The sequence below is a fragment of the Talpa occidentalis genome, unplaced genomic scaffold (genome assembly GCF_014898055.3).
Source record: "Talpa occidentalis isolate TD23 unplaced genomic scaffold, MPIMG_talOcc4v2.1, whole genome shotgun sequence".
Lineage (NCBI taxonomy): Eukaryota > Metazoa > Chordata > Mammalia > Eulipotyphla > Talpidae > Talpa > Talpa occidentalis.
The window spans coordinates 116,483,239-116,501,404 of NW_026555331.1; the positions used below are offsets into that span (position 1 = coordinate 116,483,239).

Consider the following 18,166-nt stretch of genomic DNA (forward strand, 5'->3'; position numbering starts at 1 on the left):
AAAATGAAAAATGATGTAAGAAATGTATAAAATAAAAAATAAATAAAAATCTAAAAAAATATATCAACATGTGCTCATTGTTGAGTTCTATCGAAAGGAGCTACTCTTCAGGGTATTCCATTTATTGCAATAAGGATAACACAAAAAGTTTGGAATTTCCTTGTTATACTGAAATAATGCAAAAATTCTTTGTATATGTTAGTTACTCAGTTCTTAGATTCTAATTTGTGGAATGTCAGAATCTTCCTTACCAGTTTTCCTTCTTGCTGTGTCTGCTTTGCTTCTCTTTCACAGATGATTCTTTGCCATATTTGTGAAATAGCATAATTTCTCAGCATGTTTTTAGAGTGTGTTATGTAACTCACTAAATGAGTGGCTGAGAGATTTTTGTAGCATTCTGATTTTTTTAAAAGTAGCTGTTATTCAGAAAGAATCATTTTCTATTTACTTCAGCAAGTCTGTAATCACACAGAGTACATTATTATTTCAGTAGGATATGAAAAACAATAACAGCACTGATCTGAAAGGCCTGAGGAAAGACATGGCTACAATTCAGGAAAACAAAAGACAAAAAAGCAGATGGACAGATAAAATCTATTATAACTAGAGATTGAGAGGTCACTGCAGCTGGAATGACCACAAGAACAGGTGGATCTTTAAATAACATTGCCTTATTTTCCCCCCAAATTAATGAAAGTAACACATTTAACCCTTTGGAGAAAATTTGAAAAAAGGTATGTTTACATATATGAATAAGAACTATGGTACCTAAAAATCTCTTTGACATATCAACATCACACTGAAAAAAAAACTGTAGTACACCATTATTTTTCACCTCAAATCATTTCATTAACTTTTTACTGTATATTAAATATAATTTGATATCTAGTGTAAATACTTTAACACTATGTAAATAATATGTGTTTTTAAAATGTTTTTTTTATTGTAAGTGAAACTTCTGTACCTTAACACCTATTTGTTTAAACACATTTCCAGTTATTTGTAGAGGTTAATTATATACGATATACTATAGTATATTCTAGGGTATAACTCCATACAGTACTCTGTACTTTCATTTGGTGGTTGGGATGCTATTTTTTGTATTGGAAAAACATTTTAATTAAAAACTTAAGTTGTGTAATAATACATATAACATAAAAATTACTATCTTAATAATTTTTATGTTTACCATTCCATATTTTTAAGAATAGCCAGCACTTTGGCAACTGATCTCCAGAACTTTTTTTATTGTATTATTTTTTTATTGAGGGAACATTGTATCTGATTTAGGTACACTGTCTCACAGTTCTTCAGATATGTTACAGCACCGCACCCGCCAATAATCCTCCCTCAAAGCCCACTGGGCTCTGTTCCTCCTTTGCTCCCTATATCCTGTCCTCTCCATGGGAAGGCTCAATTCTAAATCAGATTTCTAGGGCTTGTTTTGTTTTAGTTTTGCCTGTTCATTATTATTATTATTATTATTATTATTACTACTTCTACTACTACTACTACTATTAGCATCATCATTATTATTATATTCCTATATGTGTGAAATCACCTGGTATTTGTCTTTCTCCTTCTTATTTATTTGGCTTAGCACACTCCTCTCCATTTCCATCCAAGCTGTTCCAGTGCAATGTTTCATCTTTTTATTTTAAGTAGTATTTCATTTCATGTATAAACACATCTTCTTAATCCACTTATCTGTCACTGGGCACTGAAGAAAAGATACTAAAAGGTTTTCAAGGAACCCTGTATCAAACCAGCTTGGAAGACTGAACTAGAGATACTCATTGATCAAGACAGATGGTCAGCTCACCCAATTCTATGATCCAAGGGGATATGGTCAGCATAGGCTTGACTCTACACTCTTTGTATAGTATACAATTGACTGTATTCCATTGAACACTCCTGGAATATTCAATATTCCATTGAATACTACTCAAAATGAACCTGAATTCTTATCAGTACATTGCCCCCCAGTCCCAGTCTAGTGTGATTCCCTGATGTTTATAGCTCCTAGGTTTGCCTCTGCTAAATCAGTCTACCTTCAATACACAAGCTAGTCAAAATCAAATGATTTATAACTATATCTGTAAATTATATTTTCTTTAATTTATTCAATTGCACATATAGGTCTTAGTTTTCCAGGACTGTCATTATAAAGTATCACAAAGCCTGTGACAACAGAATTATATCTCATATCTTTTGAGGCCACCAGAGATCTGAAATTAAGGTGTCAGTAGAACCAAATTCCTCCCAAAGGCTGTAGGGCACAATCTTTCCGTGCCATTTTCTCTTCTGGATGCTCCTAATATTGCTTGGCTTGCAGCTGCACAATTTCAGTTTCTGATTCTTTCTTCACTTGGTTTTTCCTCTTCTTCCTGTATGTTTTTTCTTTGCCTGTCTCTTATAAGGATATTTGCACTGGATTTAGGACAAAGCATGTTAATGTATGGAACATTTCATTTTGAGATTGTTCACTTAGTTATATCTGCAAAGCCTTTTTTTTCCCAAGTAAGACCATATTCACTAATTTTAGGATTAGGAGACAGAGACAGCTTTTTGACTTCTTATTCTAGTTTGTTGTTAAAAATACCTAGGTCAAAATGGCAAACCTCCCCCCAAAACACACACCAATTCAGTTTTAAATGTTTAAAGGAAAGAAATGGTTCCTTGTTTTCTTTTCATTTTTTTAGTCAGTGATGACCTTTTTGAGCCCTAATAAATTATAATAAAGTAAAAATCAAAATCAACAAGCAACTATAAACCAGAAACACACTATGGGGGTGGGGGGAAGGAGGGAATGGGATCAAAACAAGGGGGGGTGGGAATTGTATGGGACTATAACCAAGATGAAAATTCATACATTGTGCAAAAATGAAAAAATGATGTAAAAATATATAAAATAAAATAAAGAGAAAAAAATGAAATTAAAAAAAATTTGTCATCTAGAGAATCAGTTTCTGCCAGGAATAGGACTATAAAACATATGCTCTAGAGAAAGGACTTACCAAAAATTCAGATAGGAGAGGGATTCTGAAGTTTATGAAAAGAATTAGTTGATATATTACCTTTATAACCTACAATAAATATCAAAACTAATAAAACATTCTTATCTTGGGGAAACAGTGAGACAGAATTGTAGGGTTAAAAACATAATAAACAAATTATCTGTAATAACACATTAGTAACCTTATACTTTAATATCTATTGAATATATTCCTCTGTCACTGATTTACAAGCCAAAACCAAATACTTATGCTAATCATTTTTGCAAAATTGCAATAATCCTTTTTGACCTAAGGTGGAATAGTGAGGTTAACTCGATACATGCCTTAGAACATTCTGTGTAATGTTCAGCTCGTGTAATGTAGTGATTATAGGCTTACACAGTCCTTATGGTACCTCTATTCAAATTCATGGCATAACTTCCTAAAATATTATTCTTAAATATGAAAAAAATTCTCATCCCGTATTGAAAGATACATCAAATTTAAAAACATATTTTGTCTCACATTGGTGATAACAATTTTTTTTGAAAAATACGTGGATCTAAATGTCACTAGTATAAAACGTAGAGAAGGATCAATGTGCTGAGAAAGTCTCAGTAGTGTGTGCGCGTGTGTGGGCGTTTCTGTGTGTGCATGTGTGTATTGAGGTGCACAAAGGAATACAGGTGAGAAAGTATGTTCTATTTGCTAGATCTTCGTAGAGTTCATAAAAAGAGCATAAAGTTTTTACATTGTTGTACATGTGTTGTCTTCTTTTACTAGGGGAAAAAAAACATTTCTCAACTTAGTCCTCTAAAATTTTGGTGGTTTATCTCTAATATGGCTAATAAAGACATCTGTAGCCCCTTTCCTTTAAAATATGCATATGGGAAATACAGCATACATTTTTTTTTTCTTCGTCAATTCTTCCTTCTTTTGTAAGGGCAATCTTTGATTTCAGAGGCAGTTAAAAAGATGAATACATTTCAGAAATGTACGCACAAAAACTGAAAAAAATAGCACATGGTTTGATAAAATACAAAACATTTTGTCTCACAAAACAAAATACAAAAAGTTGGATTATAATTTGAGACATCTGATGGATTTAGAGTACGCTTAGTTTTGATTAGTCTGTCAGGAAAACTGAAAGAGTTGTTCTGTTATTCAGAGCACAGATCAAGAAGTATCCATGAGAAGTAGAATGAGTCTAAGTTCAGAAGTTTGGGTCAGGTGTCTTGTTCCTATACTGCATCATCGGTATTCATGTCATCATGATGAATGTAATGTAATGTAAAACTAATACTGTCTAAATCCAGCTGACAAGAGCATGTGATCATATCACAATCTAAAGCTACTTGGTTTTCAGTCTCATACTTGACAGCATGACAGAAGTCAAGGGTTATCACTAATGGTGAGTAACATCCTATAATAATTCTTTGTGAATTAAGCAGGGACTTTCATAAGTTTAAAAAATGAAAATGGATCCCTATACTATAAAACCACAAGCACTTTTTTCTGGAGAACTAATCTGGACACATTTGATTTCATTTCATAAATCATTAGCATTAATTAAAAGCAGAGGAAAATATCTAAGGTTGTTAAATGTTTTTCATGAATATGGCACCAAAAGTAAAGAAGGAAGCACCTGCCCTTTCCAAAGTGAAAGCCAAAGTGAAGGATTTGAAGGCCAAAGTAGCAGCGCTGAAAGACATCCATAGGCACAAGAAAAAGATCTGCATATCAACCAACTCCCGGAGGCCCAAGACACTGAGACTGAATATCCTTGGAAGAGCTTCGCAGGAGAAACAAGCTTGACCACTATGCCATCATCAAGTTCCCCCGACCACCAAGTCAGCCATGAAAGAAGACAACACACTTGCGTTCACTGTGGATGTCAAGGTCAAAATACCTGACCACACAGGCTGTGAAGACACTTCTACGCCTTTGAATTGGCCAAAGTCAGCGCCATGACAAGGCCTGATGGAAATAAGAAGGTGTATGTTCGACTGGCTCCTGACCATGATGCTTTAGATGTTTGCTAACAAAATAGGGATCCTATAAACGGAGTCCAGTTGGCAAATTTTAAATATATATATTTTCACCATAAAAATATAAATGATAATCTTCTAAAGTTTCTTGACATAATCTTTATAAATAAATCAATCTGCATGCAAATAATCACTTATATTAAATCACATTAAATGCCATGAATTCCATACCTGGGTATTGACAAAAAGGACATGATTTATACTTCTATTTATAAAATATAATATTATTTATTGACCCTTTTCAGTTTCACAGAAATGACTACCTTTTCAGTAGTCTGATTATCGGGATTAGATGATAGGTCAGAACAAGTTTTCGAAGGTTAAACAAATGGTTTTAAAAGTATTTTATCTTTCATGAGTTAGGAGTGTGTCCATTTCTTTTCTCAATAACTATGCATTTACAAACTAATGCAAAAATAATAATAAAAGGAAGAAGAAAGAGGAGCAGGAGGAGAAGAAAGCGTGAGAGCAATGGAGGTTTTGTTTGTTTTGTTTTGAGTAAGCTTAACATGCTCCAGATTTTATGAATTGCATACACAGTGCACTAAGCTAGTTTAAAAAAGATACTATGATTTATGGCTTCTCATGTTTACACTGGATCTATATTTAATTACCAGTATCTGGTTGTTGGAAAGTCATGCATTTGTAGAAGATAAAACAAACTTTTTGGCTTCCTTAGGATATTTGTAAGAATATGTCTAATTAAAACACATCAATTATCAAAGCCACTTTAAAAGGTGACTTTGGAGTAATATACCCTCTTATCATAAATATTCCTTAGGAGTCCCACATTCACCTTTGCCACAGGTAAACACCTGATGTTTACCAACATCAGGAACAATCTTATTCTGATAAACAAAATAGCAACCCAACCAATAGGGAAAGCACCAAAATTAGGTCTAAATGGAACTAATTTAGACATTTTTTATCTTGAGATATATTTACTCATTTTGTGGTATTTGAAAACTGCCTTCGATGAATTATGTGGGATTTGGTTAGGTTAAATGTGGTTCAATGTTATCCATACACTTTCCCTTTGATTCCCATAGAGGCTATCTGTTGCTTAGAAGATTTTCCTCAAGGATAAACTTGCAAAAGTTTGGAAATGGGGGGGCGGAGCAACATGGCGGCGAGGAGACGCTGCGAGTAAGATCTCCCATTAAAAAAAGTGAATAGGGAGGAAAAGCGGCAGGTCCCAGTGAGAACTGGGACACGGAAGATAAACGGGTGACGCCAGCGAACTGCCCGAAGAAGAAAGTGGCCATAAAAGAGGACTAGAAGGGAGGGAAGCGCAGAACCCTGCTCCCCTCCCCCGCCCACAGAGGCGGCACTCTCCGACCGGCAGAGAGGAGGAAACAACAAACCAAAACGGCCCACAAGAACAAACGACGCAGCAAGCGGGACTGTGAGCGGAAAGGAACTATTGCAGCCACCACACCCCGTGAACGGGAGCTGAGGCGAACCCTGCAGGATCCGCCGCAGCGGTGAGCGAACGGCTCCGGGCGCCATTAGAGAAGAACAAAGACCCCGGGAGACGCGCACACAGCCCGGGCTGCCGGTAAGCCTGCGCGGGAAACGCGGCGCGCCTGGCGCGCTTGAAAAGCAAGTGCAGACCGGGATCGCGGCTGCCCAGGTCCCCGCGCCTGCGACCTAGGCTTGCGGGGAGACGACCTAGGCTTGCGGGGAGACGCACGGAGGTCCTCACTGAGGTGAAGGTCCCTCCCTGAGTAAGCAGGAACCAGGCGCCCAGGCACTGGAGCCGGGTGCAAAAGGCGCCATTCCCGCGCCACTGAACTGGGCTACAGCCCGCGTCCTGGACCTGAGGGCTTTGAACTGAGACCCGGGGCACGAAAATTCGGGGCGTGGTTTCTCCACGACGGTGGGGCACAAGGCAGACACAGCACCCCAAAGCTGTTGAGGTGTACCCTACCATTCCCGCTCTGTTCTCTGTCCCACGGGGTGGGGGGAGGCGAAAAACAGCCCCCAAGGACAATAGGAGAGATCTCTGGCGCCACCTAGCGACCAGGAAAAAAAAAAGTCACTAACACCCTATAAAACAGGACATTTCTTAAGTCTGCTTGAAAAGGGCAGAAGGTTTCTGGAGGACCCAGTGGCCAGCCGGGAAGTTATTCCACGCCAGGCCCCTTCCGACCAGCAGTCTGAGCCCACAGAGGGAGCAGGCACCCACGTCCGGGGCAGACCGGGTGCGCAGAAGAGTGTGCCTGAAACCGGAGGCGCAGGGACTGCATCCCGCTTCGCCATTTGAGAACAGGGACATTTCTTCAGTAAAAACTGCCTAAAACCAGCAGAAAGCTCCCCCAGAAGACAGAGATGGCTCCTGGAAGAGCCAGAGGGGAGCGGAGAAGTTCACCCAAGATGTCAGTCAGTCCGAGCAACACAGTGTCCCAACGCATACGACAAATTAGAAAACAGACAGTAGGGAGTAGAAGAACCACACGCAACCTAAAAACTCCTCAGGAAAGTGACACACCACAAAAAGAAAACCACTCCCCAGATTGCAACGACAGCAACTTGGAAGAACTTCTGAGCCTTCCAGAAAGAGAATTTAAAATTGCCATGATTAAAAAAGTGATAGATCAGAAGAAGGAAATTGAGTCCCTAAAGAGGGAAGTAAGAGAAATGCAGGAGATCAAAGAATTAATGGAGGAACTAAAGAACTCTGGGAAAAGCAATGAAAGCAGAATAGATGAAATGGAAGAACGAATAAGTAATCTTGAAGACACAGAAATAAAAAGAACCAAAACAGAAAAGGAAAGAGAAGTACGAAGGAAAAAGAATGAAGAAAGACTTCGGGAACTATCTGACTCCATGAGGAAAGGAAATATAAGAGTTATAGGAATTCCAGAAGGAGAGGAGAGAGATGTAGGAACAGAGAAAATATTCATGGATATAATTGAAGAGAACTTCCCAAATGAGAAGAAGGAGCTGAAAATTGATATACAAGAAGCAAGAAGAACACCAAACTTCCACGACGAAAGGAAAAACACAGCAAGACACATAATAGTAAAGCTCCCAAGAATCCAGGACAAGGAAAAAATAATGAAGCTGACAAGAGGGAAGAAACAGATAACATTCAAAGGAAAACCAATCAGGCTGACATCAGACTTCTCTGAAGAAACACTACGGGCAAGGAGAGAGTGGAGGGACATAGTCAACAGACTCCAAGAAAACAGATGCCAACCAAGAATACTCTATCCCGCAAAGCTCTCTTTCCTCCATGAAGAAAGAATATGGACCTTCCCAGACAAAGAGAAACTCCGGAATTTCATTGCGACTAAACCCCCACTCCAAAAAATACTACAAGGAATCCTAAAGCCAGAACCTCAGAGGGACGAATAACAACGAAAGAAGACCAAAAAAAAAAAAAGTTATTAAAAGAATAAATAAATAAAATCAAAGGAAAGACAAACATAATGGCAAATACAGATGCTAACATATCAATATTAACTCTAAATGTAAATGGACTAAACTCTTCAATAAAAAGACACAGAGTTGCAGCCTGGATTAAGAAACAAAACCCAACCTTTTGCTGTCTCCAGGAAACACATTTAGCTACAAAAGATAAAAATAGGCTCAAAGTCAAAGGATGGAAAACAATCCTACAAGCAAATGGGCCAAAAAAGAAAGCAGGAACAGCTATACTTATATCAGATAAAACAGACTTCAAACTCAAAAAAATAAAAAGAGACCCCAATGGTCACTACATTATGATTAAGGGGACAATACTTCAAGAAGAAATAACACTCATTAACATATACTCACCAAACGAAAGAGCACCAAAATATATCAGACAACTGTTGTCCTCTCTGAAAACAGACATCAGAGAAAACACATATGTAGTGGGAGACTTCAACACACCACTATCAACAATGGATAGATCAACAAGACAAAAAATAAGTAAAGAAACTAAAGCTCTAAATAAGGACCTAGAGCATTTGGGCTTAACAGACATCTATAGAACACTAAACCCAAAAAAAACGGAGTACACATTTTTCTCAAGCGCACACGGATCATTCTCCAGGATCGATCACATACTGGGGCACAAGACAAACATCAACAGATACACCAAGATTGAAATCATACCAACCATCTTTTCTGACCACGAAGGCATCAAACTAGAAATAAATCATAAAAGAAGGCAAGGAACTATCCTACCTCATGGAGATTAAAAGCCACACTACTGGAAGACCACTGGACTAACGAAGAGATCAAAGAAGAAATTAAAAAATTCTTTGAATTGAATGACAAGGAGGACACCAATATCCTAAATGTATGGGATGCAGCAAAAGCAGTAATAAGAGGAAAATATATAGCAATAGAAGCTCACATCAAAAAACAAGAAAGAACTCAAAGAAACAACCTAATCTCGAAGCTCAAAGATCTAGAAAAAGAACAACAAAAAAACCCCAGAACCAGTAGAAGAAAAGAATAATAAAAACCAAAGCAGAAATAAATGAAATTGAAACTAAAAAACAATCCAAAAGATCAATGAAACCAAGAGCTGGTTCTTTGAAAAAATAAATAAAATAGACAAACCCCTAGCCAGGCTCACAAAGGAAAAAAGGGAGAAAGCACAAATACACAGAATCATAAATGAAAGAGGAGAAATCACAACGGACACAGCAGAAATCAAAAGAATAATCAGTAACTACTATGAACAGTTATATGGAAACAAGTTCAACAATCTAGAGGAGATGGACAAATTCCTACAACTCTACAATCACCCAAAGCTAGATAAAGAAGAAATAGAACACCTAAACAGACCAATTACAAGCAGCGAAATTGAAATGGTAATTAAAACCTCCCCAAAAACAAAAGCCCAGGACCTGATGGATTTACAAATGAATTCTACCAAACATTCAGAGACGAATTAGTGCCTATCCTTCACAAACTCTTCCAAAAAATTGAGAAGGAAGGGACAATACCAAACACGTTCTATGAAGCCAACATTACACTAATACCAAAACCGAATAAGGACAACACAAAAGGAAAACTATAGGCCAATCTCCCTAATGAACACTGATGCAAAAATCCTCAATAAATTTTAGCTATCAGAATCCAACAATGTATCCATAAGATAATTCACCACGACCAAGTTGGATTCATTCCAGGGGCACAAGGATGGTTTAACATCCGAAAATCAATCAACGTTATCCAACACATCAACAAAAAGAAATATAAAAACCATATGATAATATCAATAGATGCTGAGAAAGCTTTCGACAAAGTGCAACACCCATTCATGATAAAAGCCCTTGAAATTCTTGGGATACAAGGAACATACCTCAACATCATAAAGGCCATCTATGACAAGCCAACAGCCAGTATCATTCTCAATGGTGAAAAGCTGAAAGCAATTCCATTAAGATCTGGAACAAGACAAGGATGTCCACTCTCACCACTGCTTTTCAATATAATACTGGAAGTCCTAGCCAGAGCAATAAGACAAGAGAAAGACATCCAAGGAATCCAAATAGGAAAAGAAGAAGTCAAACTATCACTATTTGCAGATGATATGATAATATACATAGAGAACCCCAAAATCTCCACAGAAAACTAATTCAACTCATCAATCAATTCAGTAAAGTGGCAGGATACAAAATCAACACGCAAAAGTCAGTAGCCTTCCTATACACAAACAATAAATCTGAAGAAGAAGAAATCAAAAAAACCACCCCTTTTATTATTGAAACAAAAAAAATCAAATATTTGGGAATAAATCTAACAAAAGAGGTAAAGGACCTATACAAAGAAAACTATAAAACACTGTTAAAAGAAATAGAAGAAGACACAAATAAATGGAAAGACATCCCCTGCTCATGGATTGGAAGAATAAACATTATTAAAATGGCCATCCTTCCAAAAGCAATATACAGATTCAATGCTATTCCAATCAAAATCTCAATGGCATTCTTCAAAGAAATAGAACAATTATTGATGAAATTCATATGGAATCACCAAAAACCCCGAATAGCCAAAGCTCTACTGAAAAAAAAAGAAGGAAATGGAGGCATCACACTCCCAGACTTCAAACTATACTACAAAGCCATAATCATCAAAACTGCATGGTATTGGAACAAGAACAGACATACAGACCAATGGAATCGAATAGAAAATCCAGAAATAAACCCACAGATTTATGGTCAACTAATCTTTGACAAAGGAGCAAAGACTATGCATTGGAGCAAAGAAAGTTTGTTCAATAAATGGTGCTGGGAAAACTGGGTCGCTACATGCAAAAGAATGAAGCTTGACCACTACCTCACACCATACACAAAAATCAACTCAAAATGGATTAAAGAACTAGACATAAGACCTGAAACCATAAAATACATAGAAGGAAATATAGGCGAAACACTACGGGATTTGCACATCAAAGACATCTTTACAGACACATCACCCAAAGCAGTGATAGTGAAGAGAAAGATAAACAGCTGGGACTACATCAAATTAAGAGCTTCTGCACAGCAAAAGAGACAATAACAAAAACAAAGAGAAACCCCACCAACTGGGAGAACATTTTTGCACCCAACACTAATGATAAAGGACTGATCACAAAAATCTGCAAAGAGCTGATGAGACTCAGCAACAACAAAGAAAATAATCCAGTCAAAAAATGGGCAGAAGAGCTAAAAAGAAACTTCTCTGAAGAGGAAATGAAAATGGCCAACAGACATATGAAAAAATGTTCAACATCACTTGTAATCAGGGAAATGCAAATCAAACTACCATGAGATACCATCTCACACCAGTGAGAATGGCACATATTAAAAAAACTAGCAACAACAAATGTTGGCAAGGATGTGGAGAAAAAGGAACTCTTGTGCACTGTTGGTGGGAGTGCAAACTGGTCCAACCACTATGGAGAGCTGTGTGGAGATTTCTGGACCTACTAAACATAGAGCTTCCATATGATCCAGCAATTCCACTCCTAGGTATTTACCCAAAGGACACAGAAACATCATTTCCAAAGAGCACCTGCACTCCTATGTTTATAGCAGCACTGTTTACAATAGCTAAGCTTTTGGAAACAAACCCAAATGCCCAAAAATAGATGACTGGATCAAGAAGATGTGGTACATATATACCATGGAATATTACTCAGCATTCAAAAAAGATAAACACATGCAATTTGCAGCAACATGGATGGCACTGGAAGGGATCATGCTCAGCGAAATAAGCCAAAAAGAAAAAGAAAATACCGGATGGTCTCACTCATAGCAGGAATCTAGAAAACTTAAATAAGGGACCAGGAAAATGAATATAAGAAAGTGAAAATCAAAATCAACAAAAAAACTATGAACCAGAGACACTTTTTGGGGGGTGGGGGGCGGGAGGGGAAGGATTGGGGTCAGAATGGGGCGTTTGCAATTGTATGGGGAATATAAAATAAAATTTAAAAAAAAAAAAAAAAAAAAAAAAAAAAAAAAAAGTTTGGAAATGTATTCATGTTTTTTAATAGTCATGGTAAGTTTGTCATAAAGTCAATAGTTAGTCTATTTTCATTAAGCTGATATAACTTTATACAGAATTTGCTTTATGTCTTGCCATATTATCAATGTATAAATATGACTCACCAACTATACAGTTTTCTAAATCCTCTAATTTAGTAGATCTTTGAGCCATAAAAAAGGTTCTCACTCATATTTACTGAAAAAATTACTTCATTCATATATAAAATAGCTATTTGCAAAAAAACTTCTTTATTTGTGTGCATGGAGGTAGGCAGAGAAATGTACCCAACTGCTGTTAGCTGATAAACAAGCATTTTACTCTCTCCATTTGATTTGATATCTCTTAAGCCAAACTTTTATCTTACCTGGACTAATTGTTTGTGAGTATCCCTTTTCTGTTCTTACCTTCCTCCAATCCATTCTCCTCATTCAATGGTCATTACAAATATGAGGCTGATAACACCTCACTTATTAAAATCCCTCATTGACTTCCTCTGCCTTTGTGGCAATCAAAAATTTTAATGTATCTCTCATAGCAACTTTACATGTCCAATAAGCATGAACCGACTTTTGCCTAATTTTCCAGCACATATCAAGCTAATTTTCCTCTTGATTTCTATATGATGGTCTGACGGCTTTCTTTCAATAGATAGTGCCTGGAGATTCAGGCTCTTTGCATTTCTAGTTCCCTTTGCCTTACATCATTTCACTCCCTCATCTTTGCTTGTACTTCGGCTCTCCAAGCAAATAGAACCTTACTGAGAGACCCGTGACTCTCAAGGAGTACTGAAGAAGCCCTTTCCTCTACCACTATATGCTTTTTGTTTAGTGGCTTTTGCCAGAGTTATAATTTCATAGGCATTTCTGTTTCATCTGATTACTATCTGCTTTCCCTCAATAAACTATAAACTTCACAAAAGTCTGTTTATATTCACAATTATAGCATCAATACCTAACAGATTAGGTAATACTCCATAAGAACTCACTATATATTTTCAAGTTGTCTGATTGTTGAATAAATGTATTCTTAATGTAGACTAATCAGAATATCAATCTTTCTTCCTCTCTTTCCCCCTTTCACTCTCTCTGCTCCTCCCCATATACTTCTCTTCTCCTAATAAAGCAGTGAGATATTCATTTCTATAGCCTTCAAGTCATACCAAGAGCTGACCTACAAGACAGCAATGTAGTGGTTCTCTTAACCCTGGTTGCATATTAAAGTTACCTGGGGATCTTTTAATAAATACCCATTCCTAGGTTCACCACAGACAAATTAAATCAACATTTCTGGAGGTGGGGCTCAGGTAACATTTTTGTTAAAGCTCTCTAGGTGATTCTAATGTGCAGCTAGGGTTGTGAAACATGCTAAAATGGATGAAATCTGAATAACCATCTGTTCACGAAACATATAAGCTATTACTCTGAACCTAGGAAATTTCTAATTTTAATTAAATAATTTTTATATTTATTTATTCATATATCACTCAGAACTGATAATTTCAAATAACATGTTATTGAATCTTGTATTTGTTACATTAGTATTAAATACTATATTTATTGCTAGAGGTAAAAATTTCTACTAGGAGTTGTGAAAGACTATACAATGTAGTCAGATAGTTTCCAGATTTAGATTTGAATTCTTTGCTCATTTAATTGATAGCATGGGTTTAAATCATAAATTTATCCCTAAGATTTTCTCTTTTTTATCTTCTCACCATACATATTTCTTGAACACATGGCAACATTTCACACTGATTGTGTGCATGTAGTAATGCAGACATGGCTTAGGCAGGAAATCTCATGAACCCTTTCTGTCAAATCAGTACATTCATGCAAAAATTTTTCCTCTTAATCTGAAAATTGTGAAGTGGAGGCTTTTCTGACTGCTATCATGTCTAGAGGACAGTCAGTTGTTAGTGGAGTTGTTGCAAAAAGAGAAGCTAAAGAGCTGTTGCGAGTAGGCAGGAAGAGTAGAAATATTTAAACAGAGACATGGTGAAATCAGGAAGCTTTTTCCTCAAAGGGCAGTTGCTGCTGGAGCAACTGAGTCATCCTCCCAGTATTGTCTGTCCTAGATACAGTGAACAGGAAGTGAAAGTTCAGTGTTGCTTACTGTCAATTACTATCCACATAAACAGACACAGGAAGATCAAGTCATGTTACTTTAGCCTTATTGCCCTTGGATATTTTGATAAATATGTTAACTAGTTACTCAATATAAATATTAAACTTGTATACCCCCAAGGCCAAATTTTATATAATTTTCTTTTTGAATACCTCGCTTTTAAAAGCAGTGTCTTTTCCCACACTTTTTTTTTTTTTTTTTTAATTTGCCAGGCTCTGAGTCCCTTGCCTGCCCTTACCTTCTGCCTATGAGAGAAAAGTCTCTTCATCCAGGCCCCTCATAAAGGTAAACTCAGTGCCAGGGAGTAATCTCCTTGGGTCACTAATGGATATTCACACATCTGAGAATGCTGTTAAGAAGCTTCTGAAGTGGAATGCGACTCCAGCTGTAGCAATTACATACCGCTCATATTTCCTAGTGTAGACTCCAGGGAGTTCAACAACTGCCTATTAGCAAGCTGGTGATGGAGGAAGCGCTGTAAATCTCACAAGCAATGATAAAGCTGATGCTCTTGGAAGAAGTAGGAAAGAGCGGATTGCAATTAAAAAACAGAACCATGAACCTTGGCCTTTTAAAAGAACAGTACCCACAGAAAGTTAATGAAGAACGCGAGAGGATAAACGAAACTGTAAACATTTCTTCTATCTCTTTCCAGTTATCATCTTGGTTGAAAGTAGAATGAAAGAGGAAACTAAACATCAAGAATCCAAATTAGTCCATAAGATACAGCTAATTCCCAAACAAATACCATATTATTTTGAACTTCTTAGAACATTTGGTTTACATATAATTTGGCCACTCCTGTCAGGACAGAGAGGCAAAGGATTTATAAATCATATCATATAGGTACCACTAAAGAAGATAACTTAAGACTGAAAATTAGTTGTCCAAAGAGGAGTTGAACTTAATGGCAATAGAAATAAGAAAAATACACTAAATACAACACATGGAGAGTTTACCAAATGTCATAGGTTGTATATTAAGTCTCATAACAATTCAAGAGGTGTTTTCATTTTTTATTATCATCACTGTGGTCACTTGTCAGACATGGAAACTGATGTTTAGAGAAAATAGTAATTCAATGGTAAATCCACAAACAAAATGCCAAAACAAGAATGGAGACCTAGTTCTGTTTCCAAAGTTCATGTATGTTTTATATTACATGATGGTTCCTACTGTGAATCTAACTGGACTTTATTTGAGAGGATGGAGACAGGAATTTAAAGACCAAAAATTAAATTTAATTTAACTTAAAAAACAAAATTTAAATTTAAAGACCAAAACATGCTTTAAATAGCTATATTGAGATTTTTTTTTAGTATCAATATGATAAACTGACTTCTCATATTCTCCTATAGTTTAAACATAGTCTAATTAAAATTTCTGAATGTGAGTTAAGTTCCCTGACTATACCCCAAGTGGACAGAGTGGCTTTACTGACTAAGGGCCCTCTTTGGGATGAAGGGAAGGAATCTTGATATTTAGCCTGAGGGAAATGGAGAGGCATATATAATATGGTAAAAAACAAGGAAAAAAACAAAATAATAAAATAACAGACTAGATATTCCAGCTGTAACCATACAAAAGCCTCACACCATTTTGAAGTGGTAAAAAAGTACCTAGAAACTTATAAATATATTTGTAAATCATTTTTTTCTAAAGTATACAATTTAATTACTTTTATAATTTAAATAGCTTATTAACTTCACTTTGTACTACACTGACAGTTAAGCGAGAAGTTTAACCTTTACAAAGTTTACAACTTAGAAAGAGCATAGGAAGAAAACATGAACACATTTTTAACATGTTGAGAAACCTACCTGCTAAAAAGTATCAATTTGTGTCCTGAAAATACTTTCAGTGCTGCTTTGCAAATGACTTACAAAAGTTTTTAACCAAAAGGATTTTGACCAAAATCTTTCACTACTTTAAAGACTGAAGTAGTGACTCTTCCTCTCTGTGTATTGGAAATTCATTTTCCACTGCCAGTAATCCATTAAGATGATTTTTGAAAATAAAGTTTACCAACCATATAGTCTTACTTTGTCTCAATGAATCAGTGAAGACTGATAAACTTACTGAATAGCCTAGATTTTGTGTAAGTTAAATATATGCAGTTTCATTTCTTAATTTTAAATGAAACTTTGGAATTGAGGGGGAAAATCGTATCTGACAGTTTTTCAGAGAGAACACTTTATTAATTACACCAAAATTAGAGTTTAGATAGATTATAATGGGTTCCCTCTCATACATATTTATATATATATATATATATATATATAGAGAGAGAGAGAGAGAGAGAGATATTTCAACATTATGTGATACATATGACTTTTTTCATGACTTTCCTTCAAATAAGTTATTCAATGTATATATCACATAATATTAGTTGAAATACTGTTTAAGAATGCTATCAAAGAGCCACATTAGATAACATTGATGGTAAAGACGGCAGATTCTAAGTCAGGATATTCCAGATTGCTTGGGCTCACACCAGGATTTACATAGCCCGTTAAGTCTTTATAATTCACCTTTTTATTTCGCCTGGAAAATACAGTTTGCCAAAAGTACTTTCTTCATAGGGTTGTTTTGATGATTAAAGAATTAATCCACATAACGTGCTTACAATGAAGCCTAGTACCTTAGAAGGACTCTGTAAGTGTTGTACGTTGTTCTCCATGATCCCATTTACTGTGCCCTCTCTCTTTTTGACATATACATTTCTCCTGTATAAGAATTTTTTTCTAGGATATTAATACCAGCTAGGTATAAATGTATAAACATTTCAATAACTTTACTAAAAGAGAGCATAAATAAATAGGCATGAAGGCTGCCTTCACATTGCTTAGAATTTGGTGGTTAAATGGAAAAAAATACACCTAATGAACATAATTAATTTTATGAGGATTGTAAACCAATAAATATTCAAATAAACAAATGATCACAATCTGTAATAAATGGCATGAAGAGGTAGTAAAGATCAGATGTTAAGCCATGTAATCTTGCTTCTCAAAAGGCCACTGACTAGTCAGAAAGACTTACAGGAAAGGGGGCCTCCCCTGGTGGCGCAGCAGTTGAGCGCAGCAGTTGAGCGCTGGGTTGCCAAAGCAGCCCGCAGCCTCTGCAGCGACGGCTCGATCCCTGGCCACCAGGCCAGGGCCCCACATGACGCGCGGACCCCTCCTGCCGCCGGCCGTTCCTGCCCGCCCTGGCTCTGGTGAATTCTCTCGCGCTTCTGACTGTACCCAGTGCTTGTATAAATCAATCAATCTTTTTTAAAAAAAAGACTTAATGGAAAGAAATAAAGCATTTTAAAAGGCATTTTCATTAAATTAATTTAAATAATATTGGTAATGGTTTAAAAATTACACATACATACACACCACAGGGATCCAAATAACCTTAATAAAACCTGTTTAAATATATCATACATACATGTGCGCTGAGTTGTAATATTTACACACTTAAGTTTTTCATTTATTATTTATGCCAAACATGTTGTTTCAAGTTCCTACAAAGCTT

General features: G+C 36.3%; 1 pseudogene; it reads left to right on the forward strand.

Moving 5' to 3' along the window:
• The first annotated feature begins 4,613 nt into the window (after positions 1-4,613).
• LOC119250720 (60S ribosomal protein L23a-like) lies at positions 4,614-5,057 on the forward strand (annotated as a pseudogene).
• Positions 5,058-18,166: the final 13,109 nt, after the last annotated feature.